This window comes from Callorhinus ursinus, unplaced genomic scaffold (genome assembly GCF_003265705.2).
Source record: "Callorhinus ursinus isolate GAN/ISIS: 27379988/994484 unplaced genomic scaffold, GSC_fseal_2.0 scaffold4, whole genome shotgun sequence".
NCBI lineage: Eukaryota > Metazoa > Chordata > Mammalia > Carnivora > Otariidae > Callorhinus > Callorhinus ursinus.
Window position 1 is genome coordinate 4,356,173 of NW_027397066.1, and position 17,612 is coordinate 4,373,784.

Consider the following 17,612-nt stretch of genomic DNA (forward strand, 5'->3'; position numbering starts at 1 on the left):
GGGGGGGGGGGGGGGGGGGGGGGGGGGGGGGGGGGGGGGGGGCGGGGTGTGGGCTTCTGACTCTCCTGAACCACACTGCCTCTTGGAGGAGGCAGGATTTGAATCCAGGCTCTGGTTCTGAATTCTGGGGTCTTTGGGCAACTCTTTCTCAGCTTGCTGGCTATTTTCTTTTCTGAGGTTCGTCTCAGAAAAGTCAGTGTGTTCATTCAATCAACACCCTCTGAGCGCCTGTGCTGGGTTTGGCTCCACGCCAGGCAGCGGTGGCCCTGCCCTCTTGGAGCTCACTTTAAAAAGGGAGGGAGAAGGGCGCCTGGGTGGTTCAATTAGTTAAGCGACTGCCTTCGGCTCAGTTCATGATCCTAGAGTCCCTGGATCGAGTCCCACATCGGGCTCCCTGCTCAGCGGGGAGCCTGCTTCTCCCCCTAACCCTACCCCCTCTCATGTACTCTCCTCTCTCTCTCTCTCTCTCTCTCATTCTCACTCTCTCAAATAAATAAAAAAAACTTTTAAAAAAAAAAAAAAAAAGGGAGGGAGAGGATGAAAGGGTGTGGGAAAGCCAGGATGGTCTGGAGCAAAAGAGAGGCAAATAAAGGAGTTTGGGAGTCTAACTGCCAGGTGCCCCCAAACCGGGGATTTCGATTTCAGAAACCGTTGAAATCTCCCTCCAAATATGAGGGATTTGCAGAGTGATCAACATGTTACATTGGTAACATTGCCGCCATCTACACTCATCACTTTTGTGAAAGAATTTATGAACAGCGAAAAATAAAAATAGTAACAAGGTATCTCAGATATTCTCAGAAGGAAATACGGTCGGCAATGTTACAGCTATACACACACAACACAGGCATGAAGGTTTACTGGCCTTGTTTTTCTCATTTTGCCACAGACCAGATTTTCTAAACCATAAAGTAGTGAAATCAGAAGGCTTCTTAGAGGACGAAGTATTTAAACTGAGCAGGAATTAACTAGGATTAGTAGGATTTAGAGATGGTAGGGGAAGATTACAGATTAGAGAATGAAAGTATCTTGGTTACTTTGTTTCCTTAACAAAATAGCTCCCTGTCCCTCAGATTGATTGTTTTGTTAAAAGTCCTAGAAGGTTTGGCTGACTCCAACCTCAGGGCCTTGGCACTTGCTAAATCCTCTTTTCCCATATCTTTGCATAGCTGGCTCCTTCTTGTTCAGGGCTCAGCTATACTGTCATATGTTCAGAGACACCTCCCTGATCCCCAATTTAGAATGGCCTGCCTTCCCAGTCATGAGGCAACCACCCTCTTTTGGCTTTTTATTCATCGTCCTTATCAGTATATGCAATTATCTTGGTTGTATGTTTGTTTGGTCATTAAACTCAGCTTCAGGGCGCCTGGGTGGCTCAGTCGTTAGGCGTCTGCCTTCGGCTCAGGTCATGATCCCAGAGTCCTGGGATAGAGCCCCGCATCGGGCTCCCTGCTTCTCCCTCTCCCAGTCCCCCTGCTTGTGTTCCCTCTCTGGCTGTGTCTCTCTCTGTCAGTCAAACAAATAAATAAAAACTTAAAAAAAAAATAAACTCAGCTTCCCCCCAACCCGAAGACCTGCATCCCAGGAGAGCTGTCATTTTGTCCATGGTGGTCACCGACCCATCCCGAGACCTGCCAGTTCGTGGGCAAATGACTGAATGGCCATCTGTAATGCAGTCTGAGTTCTATACGAGAGAAAACGACCCGGCTTACTCACGTGAGCAATTGGGAACAGCGTCTCAAACACGAACCCTCCACTCTAGTGGGCAGCCCTGCCCGAGACCTTCTTTAAAGCTCTTGAGCAGTGATCGTCAGAATTCAACCCGGAATAACAGTAGTAGTTCCTTGGCTCTGGAGGGCTGTGATCCGCAGGGAATGAAAGGAGGCCAGAGGACTCTGGCGTTGAAGCACAACTAGGGTGGATGCAGAGGAGTTCCACTTGACGATTTTCTAAAGAGAGAGCATCTTGGTCTCAGTGTGCGCTGCAATCCTTCATTTCAGCTCTCTGGCCCCAGGACCACCTGCTGCAGCTTTTTGACCCCTGCATGAGGGTGAGGCGGTGAGAAGGGGCATATGGCAACTCCTAGTGCCCTCTGACCTGGAGGTTCTGGATGCCAGCAAGGATTCGGGCTGATGCCAGCTGGGGCAGTGGTTTTGTAACCACGTTCATGAGTCCAGGATGCCGCACAGCACACCGGCAGGCGTCCTCTGCCCTCTGACCTTGGGTATGTATGAGATCTCCCTCTCTGGGACTGTTTCCCCTTCTGCACAGCAAGGGATTTAAGCAGGAAGATTTCAGGGGCGCCTGGGTGGCTCAGTCGTTAGGCATCTGTCTTCGGCTCGGGTCATGGTCCCGGGGTCCTGGGATCGAGCCCCGCATCAGGCTCCCCGCATCAGGCTCCCTGCTCCAGGCTCCCTGCTCCAGGCTCCCTGCTCCAGGCTCCCTGCTCGGCGGGAGGCCTGCTTCTCCCTCTCCCACTCCCCCTGCTTGTGTCCCCTCTCTCGCTGTGTCTCTCTCTGTCAAGTGAATAAATAAAATCTTTAAGCAGGAAGATTTCAAAAGTATCCTCCTGTTTTGTTTTGTTTTTTCCTCTGAACTTTGGAAACAAAATTTCAACAAAGCCAACTTTGATAAAAAGGAGGGGGAGGCTGGGGGGGCAGGGCAGGAGGTTTACAGGAAGTCTCTGTACTTTCTGCTCCGTTTTGCTGTGGACCTAAAACTGCCCCCCAAAAAGTCTGATTTTAAAAATAAAAGAATATGTACCAATCTCAGCTGCCACCCAACACTCAAAATACCTTCTCCTGTTTACTGACCCCAGCTGCCAGCCAGGTGCTCAATTCACGTTGTCCCAACCCCAACATAGTCAGTCGGCAGGGGGAGGTGATTCCCACTTGCAGTTAGAGACGTGGAGGACTCTGGACAGGTTGGTGGCTCCTTAAGTGGCAGGTTAGGTGGCTTGCCCCTGGCCACGCTGTGACTTAAGTAGCAGGTTAGGTGGCTTGCCCCTGGCCACGCTGTGACTTAAGTGGCAGGTTAGGTGGCTTGCCCCTGGCCACATTGCTAAGTGGCAAGCACCAGGATTTGACTGTAGCCCTGTTCTCACTACAATGCAACACATTTCCATTAAAGCCCTTCCTGAGTCAGCCTTAAGATGAATGATGCCTGGTAAGAACCCCAGAGCGGCTCCCCCGTTGCCCCCCCACAGGCCCAGCACCCTCATTTAGGATTCTGACGGGTCGTCTCAGCCCACAGGCTGCCAGTCAAGGCAGAATTGAACCCCCTCCTTCTTGGCTTTTTCCTTTCACCCCCCAGGCCGACCACCCCTCCTGACCCCTCTCCTCTCAGCAGCCCTGCGTTCCCTTCAGGAGTGGTAAATGCCGTTCCAGCATCGGAAGAGCTGAGATCAAGGGGCGCCTGGCTGGCTCAGTCAGAGGAGTGTGCGACTCTTGATCTCGGGGCCGTGAGTTTGAGCCCCACATCGGGTGTAGAAATTACTTAAAACCTTAAAAAAATAAAAATAAATAAAGAGTTGAGGTCAAGCCTTTGACACAGCCTCACAGTATGACCTTGAGTAGCTCGCTGACCTTCACGGGGCCTCCATTTCCTAAGTGTATGAAATGATGGAGGGATAATGGCCCCGTCCTGTTCATCTGTCAGTTTTATTAAGGGCCAAACATAATCAGAGGTACGATGTCCTCTGTAGCCTCAAAGATGCCACGTAAATGTCTGGTCTCGTTATCTTTTTTCAAACTTGTTTCAAGGGCTAATGGCCTTATCCTCACTCCTGCCCCTCCACCCCAATTCACAGAAAATTCAACAGGATCACCAGCGACCATCAATTTATAGGCAGGGTGGCATGCTGGCCAAGCACACAGGCTGGACCACTGGGCAGAACCCAGGCTCTACCACTTAGCTTGCTGACATAGGGAAGCTATTTTGCCTCTCAGTTTCCTCATCTGTAAAATGGACGTAATATAACAGTAGCTACCTCAGAGAGCTGTGGGCAGGGGATAAGTAAATCCACATAGAGGGTCAGACCAGTCCCCGGCACACAGCAACCATGCAACCCTTTTCCCTTGGCTCCTGCCCTGATCCTAAAGCCTTCTCTGGCTCCCTTTTCCTCCACCCCTTGTCACCCTACTGCTTCACCCCTGCCACTCAGCGTGCTCCTGGGTGCTTTCATCCACTCTGCAGCCAGAACTCACAAGGAGACAGAAGGACACCTCTATCTCTGTCCACTCCCTGACCTTTCTCCGAGGCCCCGGATTCATCTCCTGCACTTGATCACCTTGCTGGGTGAGGCCTCTACCCCAGCGTGTCTTCAGCTGACTCGTGGCCTTCCCCACACAAGCCGTACCCCCTTGCCCAGTCCCATGTTATGGCATTGCCCTCTCCCCACTGCTGAGCTAGAGCCCTCATGCACTGCCCTATTGAATCGGCTTCAGAAATGAACTGGCAGTCAGGCTGGGTGTGAGTCCAGCAGCTGTGCAACCTTGAATGAGTTACTTCCCCTCTCTGAGCTGGCTTCCATATCTCCAAAATAGAAAGAACCAGAGCACCCTCGGGGAGCAAACACTAAACTCTTGATTCGGCTGCCCAGGATATGAAGCCCATTCTGACATTTAGGGAATCCTACCCCCTTGCAAGTCCGAGTGGGAAGCGAGGCCAAAGTCTAGCTGCCGGAGCCGATGGCTAGACCTTGACCACACCTCTGTCCCAATCTCCCGGCCTCAGCCCTGATGGCTTGTCATTAATAACAGGAAGCAATTCACGAGGCTTCCTCTGCACTGGTTTGCTCTTCCACGCCCAAGAGGACTCTGTGTCTGAGTGATTGGTATGTAAAAGGCTTGGAGGTGATTTTTAATCAAGATATTAAACTGTGAACATAGCCTACCAGCAGCTTGTCGGCAGCCAGGCCTTTTGTAGGAGGGGATGTTCCACCCAGGTGATACTTAAAGGCCTGGAGCCGTGATCTGGAAGGCTGTCATCCCCTCTTCTCCATCAGAAGAGCCTCCCCAGCTGCCATACCAACAGGAGGGCCTGAGAAATTATAGGACGGAATGCCGTGCAGAGAAGCAGGTCCCCCAGGGCACAGCATGGGGCAGATCCCAGCCAGGCAAGAACAACAGGAAACTGGCCTTCTCTTCCCAACCCTGAGTGCAAGGACCTAATGTGTTCAAGTCACACTTCACAAGCACTTGCAGGCGAGCTCTGTGCTGCATGTTGGGGACCAGGGTGAATCGGACACAGAGCCTCTGAGGACTGCACTGACTCCTGGAGACCACATGGCCATAAACAGAGACCTAACTATCAGAGAGCACAAAAGGAAGGAAGGCACACTGGCCTGACATCTATTGAGTATCTACTGGATCCGTTTCCTAGGACTTCTGTAAAAAGTACCCCAAACAAGCTGGCTTACACACCGGAAATGTGTTGACTCACAGCAATGGAAGCTGGAAGTCTGAATTCAAGGTGTCAGCAGGGTGTGCTCCCTCTGGAGCCTCTAGAGACTTCTCCCTTGCCTCTTGCAACCTCTGCTGTTGGCAGCCATCCCCGCGCTCAATGGCTCACAGACGTTTAAGTCCAATCTCTGCAAACATAGCACAGGGCATCCCTCTTCTGTTTCTCTTTTCTTCTTATAAGGATGCTAATCGTATTGGATTAGGAACCCACCCTACTCTAGGATGACCTCATCTTAACTAATTACATCCGCAAAGACCCTATTTCCAAAAAAGTTCAGCGAGGTGCTGGGGGTTAGGCTGTCAACATATTTTTTCTGGGGGGGACACAGTTTAACCCCTAACAACTGCTGTGTTCTTGGCCTTGCACATTACACACACTACCTCCTCACTTGACCATCCAGAGAAGGGAGGGGCTCTTGTTGTTGTTTTAATGATTGGGAAACTCAGCCTCAGAGAGTTGAAGTGATTCTCACAGGTCCGTGGTTCAGCTGGTGCTATGACCAGGACCCCAAGCTTTCAACCCTTCTCTCCTTCCATCCATCCAATCAGCAAACCTGAATGCAATGGGACAGGCCCTGGGCTGGACTGTTGGTAGGCACTGGTAAATAAGACCAGCATAGCTACGTGGAACCTCCAATCTGACGCTGGAGAGGACTATAAAATATTGAAATATACCACTACTAACTGTGATAAAAGTTGCAAGAAGCAGCAAATAGGAGGCTCTACTTTAGCTTAGTCAGCAAAAGGCTTCGCTGAGGAAGTGATATCCAGTTTGAGTCTTAAAGAATGGGAAGAACAAGGTTCTTCATGGTCAGGAGGACAGGGGAGGCCCAGCCGAGTGTTCCAGGCAGAGGAATAGCACATACAAAGGTCATGTGGCAGGAAAGGTCATGGTGCACCGAGAAACTGAAAGCAGGTTGGGCATGGCAGATGACTTTGGAGAAATGGGGTGTGTGTGTGTGTGTGTGTGTGTGTGTGTGTGTGTGTGTGTGTGTGTGAAAGTGTGAACAGAGTGCAGATCAAGCAAGGACTTTGGAACTGATTCACAGTGCAGATGGGAAATGTGGATCTATGGCAGATACGCTATGGAGCAATTCATGTACCTACTCATACCATGCCAACAGGTATGGATTGAGCTCACATGACGTGCTTCATGTTCTGGTCAGTTCAAGGCTGAGGAAGACTAGCTCTTGGCTCTGGGGGTGTTCAGAGTCTCAAGTCTCAGGAGTGCTGGGTCAGATCTTAGTTGGAAAATGTCCACAAGGCGAGGCCACCATTCAGGAGTTAGCATCTGACTAAGGAGCAATGAAACAAAGGAGGAGTTGGGGTTCTGAGTCTTGCTGGCTGGGTGATTCCGGGCAAGTGTGCCCCTGCTTGGGGCTCCTGCCTCCTTCCTTGCAAAGCTGTTGGTGCTTGTATGCACTCTCAGAACCTCTGAAGTGGAGAGAATGAAGATAATCCCTTGGGTGACCCTATGCCCTTGACTTCAAGACTCATGTGAAGTTGCAAGTCCATATAGTGTCAAGAGCCAAACTCTGGCTCAGGCTGTCTGACTTTGGGTGGCGACTGAGCCTGTTTCCTCATCTGTAAAGGGGTATTAACATACATGCCTTGCACAGAGAATGAGGGTTTAGGACTCTTATCAAACCCCAAATCGTCTTCCAGGAAGGTCGAACATATTTGTACTATTAGCAGTGAATGCTCTTACTGAGCACCTACTATGTGCAAATATTGTGCTAAGAACTTTCACCTGTGGAGCGCCTGGGTGGCTCAGTCAGTTGAGCGTCTGCCTTCAGCTCAGGTCATGATCCGGGGTCCCAGGGTTGGATCCCACATCGGACTCCCTGCTCAGGGAGGAGCCTGCTTCTCCCTCTCCCTCTGCCCCCCCTCCCAGTTCATGTGCTCTCTCTCTTTGGTTCTGCTCTCTCTCTCAAATAAATAAATAAAATCTTAAAAAAAAAAAAGAACGTTCACCTGTATTATTTCATTTCAACTTCACCCACCACCTCACGAGTTCCCATTCTACAGGTGAGGACACTGAGGCTCAGAGAGCAAGTAACTTGTCCAAGGTCACTGGGCCCAGCAACATGAGCCAGGTCATCTCTCCTCTTCTAGGGTTCCTTCCACTTCCAGCAGCCAGAGGTGCCCCAAGATGGGATGGATCCTCTCAGGAGCAACTTGCAAGGCGAGTATTTGTACGTGGCCTGATCACTTAGCTGAGCTCCTATAGGAGATACTGAAGCACCTGGTATGGTCTGGACAGGATGATATCCCAGGAGCCCTCCAACCCTGCACGTCTGGAACAGGATTGAAGGGTGGCTAAAGAGGGCATTTATTAAGCCACACCCTTGGGAGGAGGCAGGGAGGGCCGTGATCACAGTTGGAGTCTGGGGTCCTGAGGCCCAATCACTTTGGGATTTCCCCCAGGGGACTGGAAATTCCTAATACCAGACAGGTCACTGTTGAGTCTACTGGCTGCACTTGGTCACTCCCAAGGCCACTGTGAAGACCTGATGAAAAGGGTAGCAGATGGATGCCATCGCCAGGTCATGCTTGCGTGAATACATACTGCTACTTCACCACCTCTAGTCCAACCCAAGTTTACGTTTACCGTTAACTCCAAGGTCAGAGAACTAGCTCCTCCACTGGTCAGTTGCATAGCCTTTGGGCAAAATCCACCCCCCCCCCCAGCCTTAACTTCCTTATCTCTAAAGTACATGAGGATAATAGTATCCACCTCCCAGGTTGTTGTGAGTTTGGAGGGAGATGGATAATCTATGTAACATGCTTGCTCCCTGGCACAAAATCTAAACCATAGGAGATAATGTTGCTTATGATCCTCAGGAAGGTTGGTGTCATTTCCTGGGGCTCGAAGAAGGCTTTGTTTGGCTATTGCAGACTTTGCCTGGAGAGAGAACCCGTGGGTTCTCTCTATGGGTAATGCATTCAAAAAGGAGCTGAGAGGTCTTTCCAGACCCGACTGAACAGGAGGGGCCATCATGGGAGACGACATCGGCCGCAAGGGAAAGGTTAGGTGCAAGGAGCCCAAGAACCAGGACATCTACCTGAGACTGTTGGTCAAGCTGAGCAGGTTTCTGGCCAAACTAACTCCACATTTAACCAAGTTGTGTTGAAGAAGGTGTTCGTGAGTCGCACCGATGGTGGCCTCTGGCCCTTTCCCAGATGACAGGGAAGATGAAGCTCTTCCTAGCCAAGGGGAGAAACAGCTATAGTTGTAGGGACGGTAACCGATGAGGTGCGTGTCCGAAAGGTGCCCAAACGGAAGGCATGCACGATGCGCGTGGGCGGCCATTCCAGAGCTGCGTCCTTAAACCTGGGGGCAAGATTCTGGCCTTCGAAGTTGGCCCTGGAGTCCCCCAAGGGCTGTGGCACCATCTTGCTCTCTGGTCCACGCAAGGGCTGAGAATTACTCAGGCCTTTCGGCAAAGTCCCAGGAATCCTGCACAGCCACACCAAATCCTACGTGAGATCCAAGGGCTAGAAGTTCGAGAGCACCAGAGGTGGCCCAGCCAGCCTCCGCTACAAAAACTAACCCCAGGGGCACCTGGGTGGCTCAGTCGTTAAGCGTCTGCCTTCAGCTCAGGTCATGATCCCAGGGTCCTGGGATCGAGCCCCGCATTGGGCTCCCTGCTCCGCGGGGAGTCTGCTTCTCCTTCTCCCGCTCCCCCTGCTTGTGTTCCCTCTCTCGCTGTGTCTCTCTCTGTCAAATAAATAAATAAAATCTTAAAAAAAAAAAACTAACCCCAGATCCTAGCTTGTTATTAAAAGAATTTGGGATGCAAATTAAAATTTAAAAAAAAAAAAGGAGCTGAGTTGTTTAAAGAGGAAGGAGGGCAGGGTTTGCTTGGCGTGTGCTGTGTAACTTACCCTTTTGTTTTCCCACCGGACCTCCCATAAAGCATGTGAGCTTGAAAACGCTTTTGGAATCCAATGTGACTTTGGGGGGCATGCAAAGTGGGCTTCCACCCCCCCACCTCCTCAGTCTGTACTCATGTCAGCGGCCAGAGTGGTCTGATTTTGGACCTCATTGGATCATGTCTCCCTCCTTCCCTAAACCTTCCGGTAAACAGGCTCCTTCTGACCTGCTCTCACAGACCTCCAAGCCTCCTACAGTAGCCACATGGGCTTTTGCTCTTCCCCAAGTCTGCCCAGTCAGCCTCAGGGCCTTTGCACCCGAATTGCCTCCACCTGTCATACTCTTCCCCCACACACCTATGTGGTTATTTCCTCACTGGGTTCAAGGTGGGTCAGAAGTTATGAATATTCATTTCCTGGGACTGCGGTAACAAAGTACCACAAACCGGGGGTGGGGGGCTTAAGACAACAGAAATTTATTCTCTCACAGTTCCAGAGGCAGGGAGTCTGAAATCAAGGTGTCAGCAGAACCACATTCCCTCCGAAGCCTCTAAGGGAGAATTCTTTGTCTCTTCCAGCTTCTACTGGTTCCAGACTTTCCTTGGCTTGTGGCCACATCACTCCAATCTCTCTGCCCCCGTGGTCACTGGGGCATTCACGTGGCCTTCTCTGGGTGTTTGTCTTCTTTTCTTATAAGGACACTATTTGGGATGCTCAGTTGGTTAAGCGCCTGCCTTCGGCTCGGGTCGTGGTCCCAGGGTCCCTGCTTGTGCTCTCTCTCCCTCTCCCTCTCTCTCTCTCCCTCTCTGACAAAGAAACACATAAAATCTGTTTTTTTTTTTTAAAGGACACTATTCATCAGAATTAAGACCCACCTGGATAAATCCAGAATGAATTCATCTCAAGATCTTTCACTTAATTACATCGGCAAAGACCTTTTTCCAGATAGAGTCACATTCGGAGATTCTTGGTGGACATATCTTTTTTTTTTTTTTAAGATTTTGTTTGTTTATTTGACACAGAGAAAGAGAGAGAAAGAGCACAAGCAGGGGGAGCAGCAGACAGAGGGAGAAGCAGACTCCCCGCTGAGCAGTGAGCTCGATGCGGGACTCCATCCCAGGACCCTGGGATCATGACCTGCATTGAAGGCAGGCGCTTAACCAACTGAGCCACCCAGGCGCCCCTGGACATATCTTTTGGGTCCACTGTGCAATCCATTGTATTATGTCCCTAGTAATCTTCCATGGTCATAAATAGCACAACCCCTGTGTTACCTGGGTTTTCTTCTTAGCACTAAGCATCACATGCTTCCTTGCATAATTATTTCTCTCTGGCTCTCTGCCCTGCTCTAACCGTAAGTCCCAGGAGTGCAGGCAGGGCTCTGTCTGCATTGTGCACTGCTGTATCCCCAGCCCCTAAAACCAGGCCTCACACACAGCAGGTGCTCAAATAAGGATTTGTTGAACGACTAAATAAAGATCAGAGGATGCCAAAGATTTACAGCTCCGTTTGGGTCATTCCTAAGAATTGTTACTAACAGCTCATGATGCTATAGTGTTTACAGGGAAAATGAATATAATTGATACTTATTAAAATGGATATTAATGTTTATATGCCATAATTATGTCATAGTCTGATGACAATGCTTAAGTATCCTTGGAGGAAGCTAGCATCTTCCAGAAAGAAGTGAGCAGGTACATCAGGTATGCTCATGGCACAGAGGTAAGTGGCTTTGCTTCTCAGAGCCAACATGGAAAAGTTGGACTGGGTGACTCGGCCGCTTGGCAGTTGCATAGCCTTGGGCAAAGTTCCTTTCCTGGGGCGCCTGGGTGGCGCGGTCGGTTGAGCTTCTGACTCTTGGTATCAGCTCGGGTGGTGATCTCAGGACCATGAACTCAGGGTCGTGAGATCAACCCTGCATCGGGCTCTGTGCTGAGCCCAGAGTCTGCTTGGGTTTCTCTTTCCCTCTGCGCCTCTCCCCCCAAATAAATACATTAAAAAAAGAAAGAAAGAAATTCTTTTCTTGCTAAGGCCCTTTTTTTAAATTAATTTTATTTATTTATTTGAGAGATAGAGCACTAGTTGGGGGGATCGGCAAGCAGAGGGAGAAGCAGACTCCTCGCCAAGCAGGGAGGCCAATGAGGGGCTCGATCCCAGGACCCTGGGATCATGACCTGAGCTAAAGGCAGACGCTTTACCGACTGAACCACCCCTTTTGGCTCAGGCCAGGAGAATCCATGGCAGGAACGCCACCTGCCCTGCCTCTCCTGACCAGAAGCACCCTCTCTACTGCCTCTCCAGAGCTTGGGACTTCCACAGCTGAGCGGCATCCCCCTGGAGGTAAGTGGAGAGGATCTGGGTCCAGCCCTCACCTTGAGCAGGAACTCTGCTCACCCTTAGCCATCATTTGCTGTGGCAGAAAGAAGGTCCCCAAAAGCATGACAGCCGGGATAGTGCTTCTCACGGGGGGAGATTTTGGAGGTTGGGGCTCTTAGGCTCCACGTGGGGATGCTGGGGTCCCAGAAGACGATTCTCTACTCAGAGGGGTGGGCAGCCAATGTAAGTGAAGGGGTTTTGGCAGGAGCCGAACAGAGCAATTTCAGCAAATTCGCCCTTCACACCCCATTCCCCTGATACACTATGATCCGGCAATATGGAGAGGAACAAGAAAGAAAACCCAGGCCATCGAGCTTCTGCTCTGTCCCTACATCACCTCGCTGCATTCTCAAAAGTACTCCCATTCATTGTGCAAACAGGTAAACCGAGGCCCAGAGAAGTGAGTCACCTGAAGAAGGGTCACCCAGCATACGAAGCTCCGGGCGAGTCTTGCCTTTCAACACCACACCCGGCATAGTTAGTGCCTCTGCTGTGGGTCCTCCAGCCTTCAAACCTGCTGTTCCCCAAGCCTGGGGCGCTTCTCAGCTCTGATGAACTCACTTGTCCTCCCAAGTCCAGCTCATGTGTCTTCTTCTCTGGGCAAATCTCCCGAGAGGTGCCCTACCGTCCCCGTCTCCTGCCGCCCCCCGACCCGGCACTGCAATGCGTTAGCTGCCCTGTCTGTCGTCCCCACAAGTCTCTTTATCTCCAGCCCCTCTGGCCCAGCTGATAGTCTGTGCTCCGCAGGGCCTTGTGGAACCAGGCTCCAGGCCTGGCGCAAATGCCACCTCCTCCGGGATGCCCTTCTGCGGCCCGTGAAGGAAGAGTGAAGCCTTCCGCTCTACCAGGAATTCCATTGACCTGCCTCTGAAAAACCCTACCCAACTAGCCGTCTGCCCTTCTTCACAGGATCTATTCCTGTTTGTTTGCTTGTCTGTTGCCTGTCCTCCCTAAGACGATGTCGGGACCCGGCCCAGAACAGAGCTTGGTGCACAGAAGTTGCTCAAGGAAGAAGACCATTCCCAGCGCCCAGCAAGGGTCCCTGGTCAGGGAGGGCCCTCAGGCCTGTTGGAGCCCTAAGAACGAACCTGGGTCTCCCAATCTCTCCCCTCCCCAGACCTTCGAGCTGGAAGGGCCCAGGTGCCCTCCCAACCTAACCCTCATGTAGGAGTGGAGACACAAAGCCCAGAGAAGGTGAGTGGTGTGCCCAGGCTCACACAGCAGAAGTCGCCTGACACCCCGTTCTCCTGACTCCATGCCCACTGATTCCTCCTCTCTTCCAGGTTGCCTTCTGTGTCTTCCCCCAGTAAAGCATTCGGCTCTTTCTGGAAGCCACCCTCTCCCCCTGAATTTTACCCACTCAATGGGCACCTGGCCAGGAGGTTTCTGGTGGGGAGTTGCTGGTGGGGAAGCCACTCAGACCCAGGTCTGAATTCTTCCTCTCATGCTTGCCAGTGAAGGGACCTGAGCAAATTGGGTCAAAATTTTTTTTAATTGTAGTAAAATATACGTCTTGTAAAATAGACTCTCAGCCATCTCTAAGTATACAGTTCAGTGGTACTAGATACATTCACAATGTTGTGCAACCACCACCACCGTCCATCTCCATAATCTTCATCTTCCGAAACGGAAACTGACCGCGGGGAACACTCCCCATTCTGCCCTCTCCCACCCCCAGCCCTCGGCAGCCACTGTCTCCTTTCTGTTTCTAGGAGTCTGACTCCTCTGGAGACCTCATGTAAAGTGGAATCATCCGGAATGTGTCTTTCCACGACTGGCTTACCTCACTGAGCACAATGTCTCCAAGCTCCGTCCATGGTCCTGCAGGTGCCAGGATGCCCTTCCTTTTTAGGGCTGAGGAACATTCCACTGCACGGATGCACCACACTTGGCTTATCGGCTCGAGCGTCCATGGATAGACACTTGGGTGGCTTCCACCTCATGGTTATTGTGAATCATGCTGCTATGGTTCATTTCTTTTTAAGGCTTATTCCTCACTTGAGAAATGGTGTCCCTGTCCTCATATGCTTACATGAATTCATTTGCCTGCTATTTGCTTCACAAGCCACGGAGGCCTTTTTAAACAGGAGGAGAATGCCAGCACTTGCTGGGCACTCACTGCATGCCATGGGCAATTTTGTGGGCTCTTCGGGTACTTATGAAGCAAATGCTTCACAATCCTATGAGGCAGGTGCCATCACTATCCCATTTCACCAAAGCAGGGTCGGCCACGTGGCTGTGCTTATCCCAACCACCTGCCGAGTGCAGTGTGTTCACGGATCCACAGGGGGCTGTCCTCACAACCCACCACCACAGGCCCAGTGGGGGGGGGGGGGCAGTTCCAGTTGTCCTGGGGAGGAAGATGGAGAAAGATGCTAGAAGGTTCTGCAGTTCATCTACTTGGCCAGAAGGTGCCCACTTGTTCCTGCAAAGGAGATGCCTGTTTGACCCATCGTCTGAAAAACGAAACAACAAAAGTCATGTAGGAGTTATGTGAAAACTCCTATTTCATACATCTCTTTGGGGAAAAAAAGGCTAGAAAACCCTACATTCTGTCTAGTTGACACCATCAAAGGGAATATCAAACATTATATTCACAGGGATGTGTTCATTTAACACCCAAACCCTCAGAACCCATCACCTAGGGGCGCCTGGGTGGCTCAGTCAGTTGAGTGTCTGACTCTTGATTTCGGCTCAGGTCATGATCTCAGGGTCGTGAGATCGAGCCCCTCGTCCAGCTCCGTGCTGGCTGTGGTGCTTCCTTGGGATTCTCTACCCCCTCTCCCTCTCCCTCAGCCCCTCCCCAGCCCTGCTCACATGCACACGCTCGCTCTTTCTCTCTCTCGCTCTCTCAAAAAAAAAAAAAAAAAGTATCCATCACCTAACTCATTTCCACAGTCAGATGGGGACAAAGCTGGATGCATCTCCGTGGAAACTTTGCCTGAAGGGGGAAATTGCCCTAAAATGACCACACCCTGTGTCCATCAGACACCCTCCCCATTTGTGGCTTGATTTATAGCATCACCGGGACCATTGGAATTTCTGCCTTGAGACCATCTGGCCTAATTACCCCTGTGGCTGGCACAGGGCCCGAAACTGGTGTTGGTTTTGAGGCAAAGGCCCTGGTGGGTCCTCAGAAGAGCCCTCTCCCATGCAACCCCAAAACCTCCGCTACCTTCCGGGCCGTGTCCGCGTTGGCTGGGACAATCTGTCAGCTGCACCAGGCTTGGAGAAATCAGCTGGTTCTTTGCATCCAGGAAAGAAATAAACAAACAAACCTCTTTTACCCCTAAGCAGTTGGCAGTTTGGGGAGGAAGCAAAGCATTTATTCCTTGTTATTCTTTTCTGTAAAGGAGAGGGTAACAGAGCTAGAACTACCCGCTCACTGACAATTCTCCTTCCTTGAGAGCCTACTGTGAACCCGGTATTTGCACCCATCTACTCTCTGCCAGCTTGGTGATCCCTTGAGGCCCCCACCCCCTTTGTCAGGTGAGCACATCGAGGCTCTGAGGGGACCCGTGAGTGAGTCCCCCAAGGCTGCTAAGCAAGGAAGCTGCCGAGAAAGGATTCGAACCCAGCTCTGGCCAAAGCCAAAGACATGCCCCTCCTCCACCCTGAGCGTCGCGTCCATTCCCTTCCTGGCTCTTTGCCTCAATCATTCTGGTTCAAGAGAAAGTCTGAGGTTGTGCTGGGTGGGGCCTGGTCAGGGGCAGGGGCTTGCAAGAGGTGACTCAGGGTGCAAAGTCAGCAAAACCTAGTGTCTGTTGAGTCTGAGCTGCCAAGACCCTCAGAGCTGGGGTCCGTGGAGTGAGGGCTCAGGATTGAGGTTTGGGGTTCTTTGACCATAAACAGGCCTTAGGGCAAAGACTCAGTGCCAACGTTTTATGATGGAGGTGAGGTCAGCAGAATAATGGCCCCCAGAGATGTCTACCTCCCTGTCCCCGGAACCTGTGCATCTGCAAGAGGAACTTTGCAGGGGTGATTAAGGTTATGGACCCTGTGATGGAGAGATTATCCTGGATTATCTATCTGATAATCTAATCATGCAAGTCCTTAAAATTGGAAGGGAGACAAGGACAGAAGAGTGGATCAGGGAGACGCCGTAGGAGAAGGACTTCACCTGCGGGCTGAGAAGATGGAAGAGGGGCCGTGAGCCAAGGAATGCCAGAAGCCTCTAGAAGCTTCCAAGGCTGTGAGCTCCTGCTGGCAGGGCAGGTGTGCCGAACCGGGCTCTGCTTCCTCTGTAAGAGGTACCTGGAGCCCAGTCTTCCCAATGCAGGGGCCTGGGCTCCTGGTGGGCGTAAGCAGAGACCCTCAGGGGCATGAATTCTGACAGCCAGAGAGAGCCCTCAGGTAGAGCTGCAGGTGCTAGAAACTGGAGGTTGGTAAAGGAGGCCTCCACGGCATCTAGAGGGAACATACAGGGACGAGACGGTGGATCGAGGCTGTGGTTCCACTGGTTGAGTTCCAGAGTCCACAGTCTTTCTAAGATGCTGATCCAACATTTCGCCCCCTGCTCTGCAGACTCTCTTGGCTCTGCATTGCCCCGCAGTCCCATCTTGCCTCTCCTGTGATGGGGTCTGCCTACTTCCCCAGCCCAACCCTACATCCTGCCCCACAGGCACCCACCCTCCAGATGCACCCAGCCGTTCGCACTTCTCCATGGCTCACATTCATCACACCCCTCTGCCTTTGCAAATGCTGTTCCCACTACCTGGAATGCTCCCTGCACCTCTTCTTAACTACTGTGTCTCCCATGTGACCTATTTCTGGGAACCCTTCCCTGCTAACTCCCCTCCCCCACCGCCAGGCTGGGGGAGAGGTCTCTCTCGCAGCATCCCCTGCATGCTAGGCCCTCTTGGGCCCCCACCTCACAGTGCTGGGCTCGACGTGAGCTCCTGCGGGGGCGGGGCAGCTGTGCCTGACTCGGCTTTGCCTCCTGGGCACCCAGCCCAGGGCCTGGCACGCACGGGCTCAGGGGAAGACTCTGCTCTACAGAACCCGAGTCATGGGAAAGGCACGCATTGCTGCCCACAGCCCAGCCCCTGGCCTCTCCACCCGGCTATTTTTATTTCTTCCCCCTGCAGAGCTGAGGCCTGCAGGGCAGGTTCTCAAACCGAGCCAGCGAGACCAGCCAGGCAGAGTGAAGGCACTTGCGGGTACTGCCCCAGCCAGAGGCCAGCTGCAGGGGCCGTGGGAGCTCCTCCTCTGGAGCACAGCGCCTTGACCTCAGCTGGAGAACTGTACCTTAGAGCCACCAGGGACTGCAGACACCAGCTCACCGCCTGGACAGAGTCCCCTAAGGGAGAGCTGTGTGACCTTGAACAAGTCACGCGTGTCACCTCCTCTGCCAGATAGGTGGGGTCTAGCCCTCTTTTGCAGATTATTCTGAGGATCAAATGATAAGACGATAAGTCTAACTGGAATGTCATGTTAAATAGGGAAAACAATCACATGATTCAAAATGAAAAATCTAGAAAGGCGTATTCACAGAACCACAATGAGCTATTACCTCACACCTGTCAGAATGCCTAAAATCAAAAACACAAGAAACAATGCTGGCAAGGATGCGGAGAAAGGGGAACCCTCGTGCACTGTTGGTGGGAACGCAAACTGGTGCAGCCACTCTAGGAAACAGTATGGAGTTTCCTCAGAAAGTTAAAAATAAAAGTACCCTACGATCTAGTAATCACACTACTGGGTATTTATCCAAAGGGTACAAAAACACTAATTCAAAGGGATACATGCACCCCCATGTTTATAGCAGCATTACCTACAAGAGCCAAATAACGAAGCAGCCCGTTGTCCATTGATTGATGAACGGATAAAGCAGCAGTACATATATTCAGTGGAATATTACTCAGCCCTAAAAAAGAATGAAATCTTGCCATTTCCAAC

General features: G+C 51.5%; 1 long non-coding RNA gene and 1 pseudogene across 1 annotated transcript in view; both read left to right on the forward strand.

Moving 5' to 3' along the window:
• The window catches only part of LOC141372567 (uncharacterized), a 12,019-nt gene extending 392 nt beyond the window's left edge, over positions 1–11,627 (forward strand). Inside the window, exons 2-3 of the long non-coding RNA XR_012377849.1 lie at positions 2,001–2,224; positions 11,563–11,627. This is a non-coding gene — a long non-coding RNA (uncharacterized lncRNA). The remainder of the gene's footprint in view (positions 1–2,000; positions 2,225–11,562) is intronic.
• LOC112835855 (large ribosomal subunit protein eL18 pseudogene) lies at positions 8,462–9,015 on the forward strand (annotated as a pseudogene).
• Positions 11,628–17,612: the final 5,985 nt, after the last annotated feature.